General features: G+C 46.5%; 1 protein-coding gene across 1 annotated transcript in view; it reads right to left on the reverse strand.

Moving 5' to 3' along the window:
- The window catches only part of FLACC1 (flagellum associated containing coiled-coil domains 1), a 356,560-nt gene that overhangs the window by 242,829 nt on the left and 99,524 nt on the right, over nt 1-14,207 (reverse strand). The gene's annotated exons all lie outside the window — the stretch shown is intronic.

The following is a 14,207-nucleotide window of genomic DNA, read 5'->3' on the forward strand; positions in this document are numbered from 1 at the left end:
GGTAACCGGGCGCAGTGAGGAGAATATGCAAAGCTTACAATGTTATATAAAATTACAGTGTTACAAAATATACAGTGGTAGAGGGATAAATATGTACAGTCTTAACAGGAGGTAGATCAGATCAGGAGATTGAGGAATTGCTATACAGTGAGGCAGTCAGTTATATACAGTGTTAGTATGAATATTTACACATGTGGTATATCTTAGTAATGCATACATGCCTTCAGATGAAGTAACGTGATACAAGTATCTAGCAGTACATTACATATTTTTGTCATTGAGGTGTTTAATAAGATTCGATCTGAAGTGTGAAAAAGATGGTTGGTCTGATCTCAGATTGTGTGGCAGGGCATTCCACCATTTAGCAGCTAGTACGGGAAAACTGGTACCACCAATTTTAGCGAGTTTAAATCTAGGGGTTACCAAGCAGTTGGAATTGGGGGTTCTTGTAGGCCTGCTAGAGCTTTTTCTTTTTATTTTATCCATCAGGTAACTGGGAGCAGCATTATTAAGGGCTCTGTACGTCAGGGAGATCATTTTCAGATGGATTTTTGTATTGGTGTCTGAAAGAGGAAATATGTTCCCTTTTGTTTATGCCTAAAGCAGCTCTTAAGGCATTATTTTGTAGGATTTGTAACCTTTTGGTGATAGTTTTGTTCGCACCACTATAAATGGCATTACAGTAATCAAGTCGGGATATTAGGGCTCTCGCTAGGATCATGCAGCTATCGTTAGATAAGAAGGGTTTACCTGCTCTTATTCATTTGCAGGTATATGCTGTGGTGGAAGCTAAGGAGTTGACTTGTTTGGTGAAGGACATAGTAGAATCAAGATAGAAACCTAGTGTTTTCACTTCTCTCGAGACCTTGATGCTATTGCCATCTATGTTGAACAGAGTAGTCCTTACCTAACTTGTTGATGTTGGCCTGCATACCCAAGATAATCAATTTGGTCTTATCATCGTTCAGGCAGAGGCCGTGGGAGGCCATCCATGCCTGAATAATGAGGTACACCCTATTCACCAACTCCCTATCCTTGCTGTGATCCCCAGAAAGCGGGAGGAGAATCTGTGTATCATCTGCATAATTAGTGTAGGTAATACCTAGAAGGTCCAGATCATCGAAGAGGGGTTTAGTGAATATGTTGTATAAAGTCGGTGAAACACAAGAGCCTTGAGGGACTCCACAAGCGATAGGTGTAGGGTCGGCTGCTGCAGAAGGGGAGAAGACTCTCATTGTTCTCTCGCTCAAGAATGATTCAATCCAATTGGTGGCATGGGTAGAGAAGTGTGCAGCAGCGTCTAAGTGTTTGCAGAGGTTGCCAGACATTTGGTCGAAAAAAATTGGTCGAAAAATTTTTTTTTTTATTTTAACCCTTTTTTTTTTTTGGGGGGGGTCCCCCCCCCAACCCCCTTTTTTTCTCTAAAAACCCCTTTTTTAACTAAACGAAAACCCAAAAAATAAATATATAAATAAAAAAAAAATTCGACCATTTGGTTTTCGAACAAATTGCGTCGACCAAATTGCAGTCGACCAGTTTTTTTTCGACGAGTTGACTGGACACCTTTGCAGAGGACCTTGTGGTCCACTAGATCGAAAGCGGCTGAGAGATCAAGTAGAAGGAGGAGTGCTGTCTTGCCTTGATCTCTCAGTTCGTCTATTTGGGTCTTTAAATCAATGAGGGCAGTTTCAGTTCTGTGGAGTGGACGGAAAGCAGATTGTCTAGCACCCAATAGATTATGTAATTCAAGGTGTCTTTGAATTTGTGTGTAGGCAACCTTGTCTAGTATTTTCAGTAAGAAAGATACCGTAGTGATAGGCGGTAGTTGGTGGGGACGAGGGGGTCTAGGGTCTGCTTCTTGAGAAGCGGTAGCACCCAAGATTGTCTGTGAACGTTGTGACACAGACAGTCCTGTCTACGGGATCCTTGGTTTTGGTGGTGAGACAGATGGAACGGTCTGTGTTTGCTGCTCTCTTTTTAGCCATTCTTATAGATTTTTTCGGATAGCCTCTTTGTCCTAGGCGAGTTTGTAGTTGTTTGGCGTGTGGGTTGAATTTTTCTTTGTCCGTGCAATTTCTACGGATGCGCAAGAATTGTCCGTATGGGAGATTGTACTTCAGGCCCTGTGGATGATAGCTCAAGAAATGCAGGAGACTGTTTCTATCCGTTGGTTTCTGAAATAATTCCGTTTTTAGTAAGTTCCCAGAACGGTAGATGTGAAGGTCTAGGAAATTTATGGACTGGAAATCCCACTCTATGGTGAACTTTATGTGGGTGTTTTGCAGGTTGAGCCCCTGGTGGAAGTCCGGGAGTGATTCTTTGTTGCCTTCCCATATGACAAGGACGTCGTCAATGTATCTGGGCCATACCTTAATATTGGCTCTGTAAGGGTTGTTGTCTCGGTAGATATGGTCGTCTTCATACTGGGCCATATACAGGTTGGCCACGTCTGGAGCGAATGTGGCACCCATGCTGACCCCTTTGATCTGTTACATCCTGATTTTTTTGATTATTATATATGTGCCCCCCTGGGTATATCAGGACTCCGCCAGGCGCCCTTATTTTTACGCAATTGGAAGGGGACATGTGGCGCCACCCAGGTGATCACCCCCCTGGCATATGCCAAATACGTTGCTCCTCTGGTAATCCCCCTCCACTTTTTCTTCACCCCCTCTAGTTTTTCTTTTGTGAAGTGGGTCTCTTGCAATAGGGCTATGTCTATTTTTTGCCTTCTTAGGTACATCATCATCTTGTTTCTCTTCAGATAGCTGTTGAGGCCTCTGACGTTCCAAGTGACTATTCTAAGATCTCCCATTGACATTTATCCCCTTCTTCCTCTCTCCGTGTCCTTCCCTTTGAATACCTTGCCATGGTTGTAAGCTCTAATTTTAACATAAATAACTATATACACTGCAAACCTGCCCCCCCCAACACTACCCCCTCCCTCCCAATCCCCAACTGTAGCCCAGCTCCATCCCTGGATCTCAGGCCTTCCCGCATCTGGTCCTACCCTGTATAATGGTGCTAGGACCCAGCAGGAGGTTGCCGCACTACTGGCAACCTAACTAGTCTGTCTGGGGTGTAAAATGGGTCCTCCGTGCCTCCTGCATGTAGCTTCAGTATTTTCTGCCCACCACGTGTACATCCTAACTTTTCCCAAAACTATGCAGAGCTATATTCAAGTCCCATTGTCATTATGTTTACAGCACCGCCAGTTCCAGGCCGGTTTCTCACTTCTCGTCTTTGCTCCCGCATTGCTCCTCCGCCTCCTGCGGGCAATGTTGTGCGTCCAGCCAGTTCATGGCTTCTTCTGGGGTCTTGAAGAACAATGCCTTGTTTTTATGAAACACTTTCAGTTTCGCAGGATACATCAGCATGTATCTGAGGCCCGCCTCCCTGCAGCCTTCTCTTAACTGCTCCCAAGTTTAGTCGGCGTCTTTGCACCTGGAGTGTGTAGTCCGGGTATGCTGTTATTGCCGCAGATGCTCTTTATAGTGCACCCTTTGCGAAAATACTCCAGGATTCTTTCCCTATCCTGGTAATTCAATATTTTGGCGATGATTGGCCTCGGCGGTGCGCTCGAGGCCGGTCTTCTCGACAGTGCACGGTGGGCTCTCTCTACCGCAAATCCTTGGGAAAGCAACCCTCCCTCGATCTCTTGCAGCAACATGGTTTCTATATAGTCTGTGGGGTTTGAAGCTTCCTCGCCTTCCAGAAGCCCTACGATGCGTACATTGTTCCTTCGGGCCCGGCCATCGACCTCCTCAGCTCCGCTTTCCAAGTTATCCACTTGATGGCGCAATATGTGAATCTCTGTGCCGTTCGCCTTGCAGGTAGTGGTGTTTGACTGGACTTCTTTTTCTAACACATTTGTGCGTTCGGCTATCGCTTGGAAGTCTTGTCGCAATAGGTTGACGTCCACTTGTACAGCGTCTATTTTGAATTCAAGTGAGGTCTTGAGATTTGCCATAGCTGCTTCCAGTTTAGTTTCCCACGTGACCTTTAAGTCTGCTATTGCCTCTAGGATCTGCCTTTCGCTTCTCGTCGGTCCGGTTTCCGTCTGTGGGCTCTTTTCTTTGTTGCTGGTGCCCTCCGTCAATTGGGATGACCAGGCGAATTCATCCATGGTGGGTTGCTTCCCTTTCATTTTGGGAAATTTAGATGCCATTTCGGCGACTGCTGTCGTGTTCTGCTCTGGTCCAATGGGGGCTGGGTGTCTGTTGTACTAGCTCCGCTAGCTCAGCGCCTCTTGGCTTTGTGCCGAGGGGCAAGTAGTTGCTCTAGTGATGGCCAGAGTGTCTGTTCGGGTGTTCCCCCTTCAGCGTGGTAAAGCAGTCATCTGCACCTCAGCATGGGTCTGGCTCTTTGTTGCTGCAGCTGTGTGTCCCTTGTCCTCCCTTATGCCGCAATAACCAGATTGTCCACTCACGTTCTGGTGCAATGTTCGGTCATTGGTTGCACCGGAGTAAGCTTGTCTTCTGGTACAGGTGGGACAGTGTGTCTTCCCCAGGTACACGTTGCGTGTGCCCGCTCCTATATCATTCCATCTCCTCTGCCTTCCGTAGCAGCCCACAGTCTAGTTTCCTCCAGTGTTAGGGCGGAATCCCCATTCACCTCAATGGTTGCTTCCTACTGCTACTCGAATCCTGCTGTGCTTATTGCAGCAAATTTTCTGCGTGCCACCTCCATCTGTGCTCTGGGTCTCCCGTTGTTCATAACCTCCCTGTGGCCGCCTCCCTCCTCCTGCGGCCTCAGGTCAGTTTGTGATACAACTAGGTTCACCTGGGCCGTATTTAATTAAATATTTAATTTTTTAGTATAGGCCATTTACTTTGACAAGACGCCAAAAGGACTGCCTTATTTTTCATCTGATGGTCGACGCTTGTTCCCATCTTAGATTTAGGTTTAGGTTAGGCGTTTATCCACCATGCACTTACAGTTTAATAAACACCCTTGGACTGTGATCACTTGTGTCTGTCTTTACTGTTGTCACCATGAGTTCCTTACAGTGGTCAGCGGGGGTACTTGCGCCTCCCACCATCATGGAGGGGCGCTATCTACCTTGCACTTGGCGCTGCTTGTAACACTGGAAGAGCATCTCCAAGGGGGACCAGCAAACTCCTCACCCCCAATGACAGTTCCCACCTCAGAAGGGCCTACCAGAAACCCATTGCAGGCCTCGAAGTTTCACTTCCTCCCTGAAAGCGAAAAAAAAGAAAAGTTGCAGAGGACAAAAAGAGCAAACTACTTATCTCTGTATTGATCCCAACTTCTCAATGAGACACCCAATGAGTTCAGGCTATTCAGTAGGGCGGAAACATTCTTTGCATCACTGTTACTGCCTGTGGTCCAAGCAGCTGCTAACGCTAAATGGCTCCAGATCGTCTACTGGGAACTCAAAGCTGGCAAATGACATGGAACAAGGGTTCAACGCCATAAAAGTAGAGTTGTGGGCCTTCCGACTGATAACGATGCAGAACCGCTTCATTCTTGACCTCCTCACGACAATGGAAGGAGGCGTGTGCAAATAAAAAAACAAAAACCCAAGGATTCCTGTTGCACATTTGTGCCTCCTAATGATGCAGAAAATGGCTCCCTATTGCAAATAATAGGAGCCGTACACACACTGGGAGTGCGCATGAAGAAAAAAGCTGGAATACAAAGTGAGAACTGGTTTGATAGTATTTTCGCCTGGGCTCCGTCCTGGATGGGAGCAATAGTGAAGATGTTGGTAACCGTGATCATGTTCGTATTGGTCATCTTGTGCACCTTCCAAATGGGACTCAGATGCTGTGCCAAAGCAGTCCCTAATAGCGCTATCATGATGATCTCAATTGGGGTATTCAATGCACCTTGTGGTACCACAGTACCCAGACATATGACCCAGCTAAGCTCTGCATGGTCCAACCCGAGCAGCGATTACACCCCCATGGTACTGTTACTACACCACCACCCGAACCTGAAAACTATAGAGAACATTGGGTTGATTTAGCTGAGGATGGGATATGTATATACATATGACTTGCACCCCCAAGGAGTATACCTGATCTGGAGCAAGTTTGCACATGGTGTGTGGAGCATGGCTTCCCAATGAGGGATCGCCACCATATCTGGCAGCTGAAAGGTTAGAAGAGGTCCAGAGATCGGAAGAGGACCATTGTTGGAAGATAAGCATGGGTGACAATGCGGGGGGAGTTTGTGAATGTAGAATTAACAAAAAAGGGGGAATGTTGGGAAGGAGAGAGGGTCTTCCCACCCCCTAGGCGATTCCAAATGAGAGACAAACGATAGACTGCACTTCAAGAGAGCAGGGGGAGGGGGGCTGCATGCATGGGAGTGCCCGATTGCATAGTGCATGCATTAGGAGCTATATAGTAGAGGCAAGTGTAAACACCATCTTAGTTATTGGCAGCTATTTTGGAACATAGGCTCCAGGGCAGCAAACGCATCAAACGTGTTAGTAGTAGGCCTGCATTATTAGCACAGACATAACCCACACCACTAGTGAGCTTCAGGGAGTAGGGAATAACGAGTCTTTAATGGTCTTAGAGGCTGTAGGCCTTTGCGCCCTGGGAAGAATGTGCTCTGCAAGGCCACGAGAAGGGGGCAGAGCAACTCTTGACAGTTTCCATCCCACAAAACAGATAGAATGGTCCTCACCCCAAAAAACCCACCGCCCCCCCTGCATCGAAGCTGCAGCCCGCCTGTGCTTTGATCCCAAGAACCCCACATACCACGGTGTCAGCCAGGCCCAGAACACCAACCATAAAGCTGTCAGACCTCCGATTGACCAATTAGATCAGAAAGCAAGGCTCTCTCGCCTTCACATTTGGGTCACGTGATTTGTGCTACGATGTGCCAGGTAGGGATGAAGTTATTGTCCAAAACGAGGGTGGAAGACCTTGGGAGGTTGCTGGCGCATCTGGGAATAAGTGAAGTATGCAAGTTGGTATGACCTCGGCTCTCCTCCTGGGCCCATATCTGTGTCTGCCAGGTGTCCATTACAGTGATAGAGTAGCATTGTTTTCGAAGTAACTAATTGCTTATTAATCCGTGTTCTACTGCAGATGACGAGCCCAGCAGCAACCATGTGGACGGAGATGGACAAGAAGGTGGTCTAGAATCCCTATGGAGTGGGCCGCCTATGTATAAGGTCTCGCCAACCAGCCACGTTGGTTTTTACTGTATGTAATGACGTCATTGATGAGGATTTGTATCTTCATATGGTTCTGCTCTTGCAGATTTTGTCAGAACGCTTGGCGGCAGCAGAGTTCTTTGCTGATGCACTCCTGTTTTGTAGGAATAAAAACTTGTTATCCTTGCAGCGGTGTCTTGGACCTTTTTCGCTAGCGGGTTGTATTTTTTCTGGTGTGAGTGTACAGGGGCGTGCCTTCACTGGTTTCTAGGCACTAGCTTAGTTTATGGATGAATTATATATGGATACCTGTTTCTAGGCAGTGAGCTCAGTTTACGGATGACTTATGCATGGATACTTGTTTCTGGGCAGTGATCTTAGTTTACGGATTACTTATGTATGGATCCTTGTGTCTAGGCGCTAGCTTGGGACGTGGAAGGTGGTTTCTTAGTCTATCTTTATAGATGCATCCCTGTGCTCCGGTATAGAAGAAGGCCCACATACAGGAAGATGACTGTATGTCACATGTGTTGTTGTGTCTTGAGGTATTGTGGGATTTGACAGTGCAGTGTGAAGCAGTGTGTTTGGTGTGCCTTGTGAGAGGATCTACTGGTTTATATTTTGCAGCAAAACGAATCTGTCTATACTTTCTACACTGCTGGTGAAAGAGGAGGAGAATATAAAACCTATCACACTGTGCAGAGCACAGCAGTGTGATCGGGGGTGTGCGGGCTGAGGCTGCGGCGGTGAAGATTTCGGCCGCTACATGTTCATGTAACACGCAGTAGCACGCTCAGCGAACAGTTAACAGTTTTGCCTTACCCCGCCTTAAGTTTTTAAATGTTGCCACAGAAAGAAGGATCCGAGGTGACTCGGCCCAGAACTGCTCCATCTTTAAATCAAATTGTCTACAGAAAGACCATTGTAGAACATCACAGGTATTTGGGGAGCAGAGGCCGAACCCCCACAAGCCCTCACAGAACGGTGGCAACCCTTGGAAGCATGGAGTTGACAGCAGAGTCATCATGGGGGGGGAGGGGAGGAGGTAATATAATCACGGTAATGCTGCATCAGGAGGCAGGGGGTGTGGGGGGGGGGGAGGGGAGACCAAGAAGGCATAGCCTGGACTTGCTCAAACACACCAATTCTGGGTCCCAAGGCTATATGAAGCTCCAAGTAATAGCACTGGCCTGGTAGTAGCTGGAGATAGACAGCAGAACAGGGTATTAAACATTCCGCACAATTCTCTGAAGGCGTAGGAAGTTTGAACGAGTATTGAAACCGACAAACAATATGGTGGAAGAGGATTTTGGTTCAAATAAGGATCTGGTGTCTGATGTGTCCATTTTGGCGCCAGTGATATCACATGAACTAGGCAAACACGTAAGATTGTCCCTGGACTTTAAGACGAATCATTGGGCTATTCCGGAGTAGGCAGCTAGAGCTCAAGGATTGGATGAAAAAATGTTGCATCAATCGGAAGATGTGATCCCAGGCAGAGTGGGCGCTTCTTGTTCACCCCTGCCATTATGTTGTGTGTGTGGGAGATTGGGGGTCCCAGATGGCAGCCCGGGGGGAGGGGGTTGCTTGGATACTATGGACAGAGCGGGGTCCCCATGCGAGAACCAGCCACCTGAGGGGGGGGCTTCAAATCAGGGCAGGGGGGGATAAATCCTGCCTGGTTGACGAATTGTCCTTCCCAATATTGTCACAAATTTTGAACTCTATGGATAGGGGTATGACTCATTGAATTTCATACTACATGGAGGTAAGGCAGACCCTGAAGGAGCTTGCCGGTAAAGTTAGCTTCTTAGAAGGGTTTATAGTTGCCTCATCAAGGGTCTATGGGCCTGAGTTGGGGCCAAATGTTTGAGGGGAGAGGGTTGACCCACCTTTGAGGCCCACCGATGCTGGGAATGCACTAGAAGTGATTACAGTGGGAACGCAGGGCCTAATAGTCCACTACAAGGTGAGGGGTTGGGGATTGGTCTGAATTCTCCTAAGAAAGTTATTCAAGTAGAAGACCGTCCTTCATTTGATTTAAGTAATATTTCAATTTCAACTTATTCAGTTGAGGAGAATGAAGTGGACAGGATGGAATGGGGTGGTGAGCCTAAGGATTCAATCAAGGCTGAGCCGATAGTTGGTAGGGGAGGTGGTAAAGTTTGTGTCTTGAGGGATTCAATCCCTAAACCTCTACTAGGTTCTAGGCTCTTCACGCCAGAGGTGGAGATGAACAAGGTGGCGGATGAATTAGCGCCAGTGAAGTAGCAGAAGCTGTACTCTATTTGCTAGACCAATGATTGTGCATGCCGAAATTACCAGATGTGGGTACACAGTGCAAAATGCCTGTGCCACTGTAACAATGGATTGAAGAAAGGGGGTCTGGCGCACCCAAGAGTAAGATGTTACCAGCAGGTATCAGTTCTGCTCCCAATCCTCAATTGAAAGGCGGGCAAGTTAGAGGTGACATTCAAATGCCAACGGGAGGCAGTGCTAAAAAGTTGATGGGGGAAGATGTGACATGGCTCCATTTAAGCCGCCTTTTTGAAAGTTCTAATAGAATTCCACTTAGACATTATATTCTGTCTCTGATGTTTGCAATCCATAGTTTAAGGCTGGCAACTGCCGGTGACATCAGTTTAGTGGAGTTTGTCCACAAGGTTTGCCTTGATATTGCCAAACTACTCCTTCGCTCACAGATAATCAAAAATGCGATTTTGGCTGAAAATGAATGTTTTCTAACTTTAGGATTTGAAGTAGCAGATGCTTCTACTATATCCAGATGTGCTCCTCCGCAACTTTGGATAGGACAAAGGGAGGCAGGGCACCAATACGCAATGCGGGTAGACATGAGCCTTTGTGGCATCAGGTGCATTTTTGACAAAATAAGGCTAATGATGGGCAGTACCATGGGACTACTGGGGAGAACATTATAGGCCAGGTAACCTGAAATTTTAGGGTAGCTATGGTATCTTGGAATTCTAGGGGTTTCGTAAACAATGTAAATAATCAAGATCTGTTTATCTCATATAATATTGTATGTTTGCAAGAGACTGCTGATGGACACTTGGATTACTGAAGGTTTTGATGTTGCATATACCAGGGCAGAACAAGGTCTAAGGGGGGTCGCCCTTCTGGTGAATACTAACGGCCATAAGGCGAAATCAGGGATTCACAGTATTAAAAATAGATTTTGAAAGAAGAGATATGCTAGCAGTCCTGCTTAAATGAACGGATCAGGGAGCGGGGGAATTCAACAAGTGTCTGCTGTTGAACGTGTACTTGAATCCAGACCCTATTAAGATGGAGGGAGCTTTGAATGCACTTTTCGTTTTACTTCTAGGTGTCATGGTCATCGGGCCAAGGACACAGACCTTGCAGGGTCACACAAACAGGGGGCCTGGATGGACACAGTACTGGCGCCTTTGGCGCCAGGCTCACAAAGAACAATAAACAAGACATTCATTTGGGTCAAAAATACCTTTATTAAGGACATAGCACCTCATTTTGGGTGCACCGTATATTTAACATTGGAACTTTCCTCTTTAAAGCAGTCCCTACGTGCACACTTGGGTGGGGCTACTGCTATTGGGTTACCTGACACGTGGTGACTCACTAGGAGTGGCAGGCAAGCAGAGTGGGCGTGCCCACGATCACAGCTATATAAGTAGCTCTGATCCCTGAGGCAGACGCTTCGTGTTATTCTGCATTTACATGCAGCATAACGCACACCGCCGCCTGGGATTACACTTACCTTTAGAAGTCCAGTCATCTGCCTCCATACTTACTACCTGGGGGATCCTGCTCTCACCTGTGCACGTTTTCGTGGTCATCTCTGCACATCTTCTTCTTGGCATCGCGGCTCACCTTCATCTCCCGGAGCGGAGGCATCTTCATTTGGGCATCGTGGCTCACCTTCAAACATCTCCCGGAGTGCAGGCATCTTCATCTGGCACAGCGGCTCATCTTCCATTCTTCATGGACGCTGGAATCTTCATCCTGATACCACAGCACGACGCGCTCCACCCGCGACCTGCAAATAAAAACGAAAGGCATGGTTAGACACTTAACAGACATTAAGTCTAAGGTCGCGCTAGCATCAAACCTCGCGCTTTCCCTTAAAACATCACTTACCTGTTGTCGGACATTGCATGTTCATCTTCATCCCGGCTGCATTCCACCTGTCTGGAAGAAAGCATAAAAGAAAACGTTATTCAGGAATAAGCAATAATACCAAGACAGAAAATAGAAAGAAGAAAAGACAAGGGACATTAAGAGGCACTTACCACCAACCAGGAGGAGCATAGTCGCAGCTGGCCTGGACTATACCCATCAGGGATCAGTGACGCAACTAGATCCCATCTACAAGCGCCTCTGCCAGAAGTAGCAGGACAGAGAGCTCATCCTCCATACTTACCAGGTGAGCCTTATGGGCCGAAGGGTTTGGGAGGTACAACAGTCACCAATCGGTGCACTCACGTTTTCTCATATCCACGTAGGAGCAATGCCACCAATTGTCGCCGCACGCAGCTTGTCCGTAGGGGGAGAAACCTGAAGTGGGTGATCTAACCACTAAGAGGGCTGCAACCGTGCCCCAACACCTCCGCAGAGACCAGGTCAACGTAACACTAGGGGAACACCAGAAGAGGGTGCCTATGTTGTTATTGTAGGGGATTTTAACGCAGAATGCTTCGATGACGCCTGGTATCAATCATCGATCAGGAAAAAAACGTCAGGTGAAGCTTGTAGGGGGGGACAAATAATACGAAAGTAGTTAGATGCATGGGAAAATGATACGACAGGAGTTAGATGCATGAGATCTGTTGCCATTAAATGGATATTCTTCTGGTGACGTCTCCCCCCCCAGTTTCACGTGGCAGAACGGTCTGCATAATTCTACCTTAGACTACATCTTCATGTCTGCTGATCTGTCTAAGAAAGGGGGAACTCTGAAGGTTAACTATACAGACTTAAGTGGTCATTCTATGGTCTATTGTGAACGTATGATTTCCGGGTTGAAACAAATTGGAGGATAAAGCCCTGAATGTGGAGATTAATCCTAGAAACCACACAGTGAAGTATTGCCCAAAAATATTGGAGGCTTTTGATGGAAAGATCAGGAGTCTCTTTTGATCAGTGGCAGATGTTCTATGCTCTCCTGATGGTTTCGCCCCCTGCATCTCGATGGTCCTGGGGGGCCTAGTGCCAGCTAAGCAGTTAGAAAAGGAAGTTAGTAGGGGGCGGTTGTTGAATCATGCCTTCGACTATCTGGTAAGGGCGCGCAAAAGGCAGGTGCACCAAGAGTTGAGATATGCAGGGAGGAAGAGACATTTAGGAGAGCACTTTGAAACCCGCACCATAAAGCAAAATTATAAAATTTGGCTAAATGGCCATGAATTCCTGATGGGGATCAACGATGTTGAGTTGATGAAAATGTTGAGTTGTATGCTGGGAAAAGATACTACAGATTCTGGCAGTTAATAAAGCCTGGGGGAACTGACTGATATTTGCAAACCCAAGCAATATCAGAGGAGGATGGGTAAAGTACTTCACAGAGGTGTAGGTTGTTCCAGGCAATGCTGGAAGCGGCGATTTTTAGATGCTAGTTGGCAAGGGGCTTTCAGTTGGGGTCTGGATGACATTGCCCTGTTGATAAAATCAAGTAAAGACAAATTTTACCCTTAAATCAAATGTTTTACTATGGGCCCAATTATTGTCACAATTGTTTAAGAATATACTGTTAACGAGAAGGCTTCCGGAGACATGCTGTGCGGCCATGATAGTCTTGATATTTAAGGGAGGTGACCGATCGTCCCCAACATAGTATAGGCCGATTTCTTTATTGGATGCGTCCAATACATTCTTTGCTAAAATAGTCCTGAGAGAACTGCAATTATGGCCAAGAAGAGCCAATTGCTTAGACCTATGCCAGGCGTATTTCAAGAGAGGAGTAGTGACAACTTTGAATAGTTTTGTCTATTCATTGTTATCTGGTCAAGCTAAGGAACAGGGGAGATCGGTATATTTGGCGCTCCTGGATGTTAGCAAGACTTTCGATCATGTAAACAGGGCAATTTTGTGGAAAAGTATGTACGATAGAGGTTGCCCTAAACCATTAGTTGGAATTCTGGAGGCTTTGCACTCAGGAACAAAAATAAAAGATTAGACTCGCAGGGATCATATTCCAATTGGATAGAGACTAATCTGGGACTCCGTCTGGGGTGGGGGAGGGGGGTGTCCCCGTCAGTTTCTCTTTTGTTTTTATATAAAAGGATATGACCATTTGGTGGAATTCTATCAGGACTAACCCGCCTAAATTAGGGGATCAAAAATGTGCAACCGTTGACATACGCTGATGACATTGTAATCTGCGATACGACCCCTATAGAGCTGCAAAGAGCATTACTGGCGGTGGAAGAGTTTCTTAACCAGCAGGATCTTAAAATTAACAACATAAAATCACAAATTCTGGTTCTGAACAGGAGGAAGTGTAAGTGGAAAACATTTAGTTGGAATATCAAAGGCCAATTGCTGGAAGTGGTTGACAAATTTAATCATCTGGGATCGTATATTTATAATGGTACAAGTAGGAGCACGCCTGATGCAGATATAAACTAAACATTCTTGGCAGTCACTGCTACCCAGTTAATTCAATTCGATTTTAAGTTTGGAAGGTGCTCTTTGCTGATGGTAATGAAACTATTCAGACAGTATATTGTGCCTAAACTAACTTTTGGGACACAGATGAGAGGAGATTGTACACCCTGGGCTAAGCTGGAGGCCAAACTATGGCGCAAAGTCCTGCACCTTCCGGCCTCTGTCCCAGTGGTTGGTATTTTACTTGAACTAGGTGAGCTCCCAATCGAGACAGGAATTGACTGGGGAAAGCTGCACATTTTTGCCAGTATTGTCAGTCCTCTGAAGGCTTCCTTTTTTACACATCTCAATGAAATGTGAGTAAAGGGGAACTGCAAGGTCCTAGTGGAATGGGTTGAGTGGGCATGCTGACACTCAAAAATTGAATCCTCGACAAAGGAACTTACGCTGAATCCTAATAAGATAAAACAGA

This window comes from Ambystoma mexicanum, chromosome 9 (genome assembly GCF_040938575.1).
Source record: "Ambystoma mexicanum isolate Mex_15411 chromosome 9, UKY_AmexF1_1, whole genome shotgun sequence".
NCBI classification, from domain to species: Eukaryota; Metazoa; Chordata; class Amphibia; order Caudata; family Ambystomatidae; genus Ambystoma; species Ambystoma mexicanum.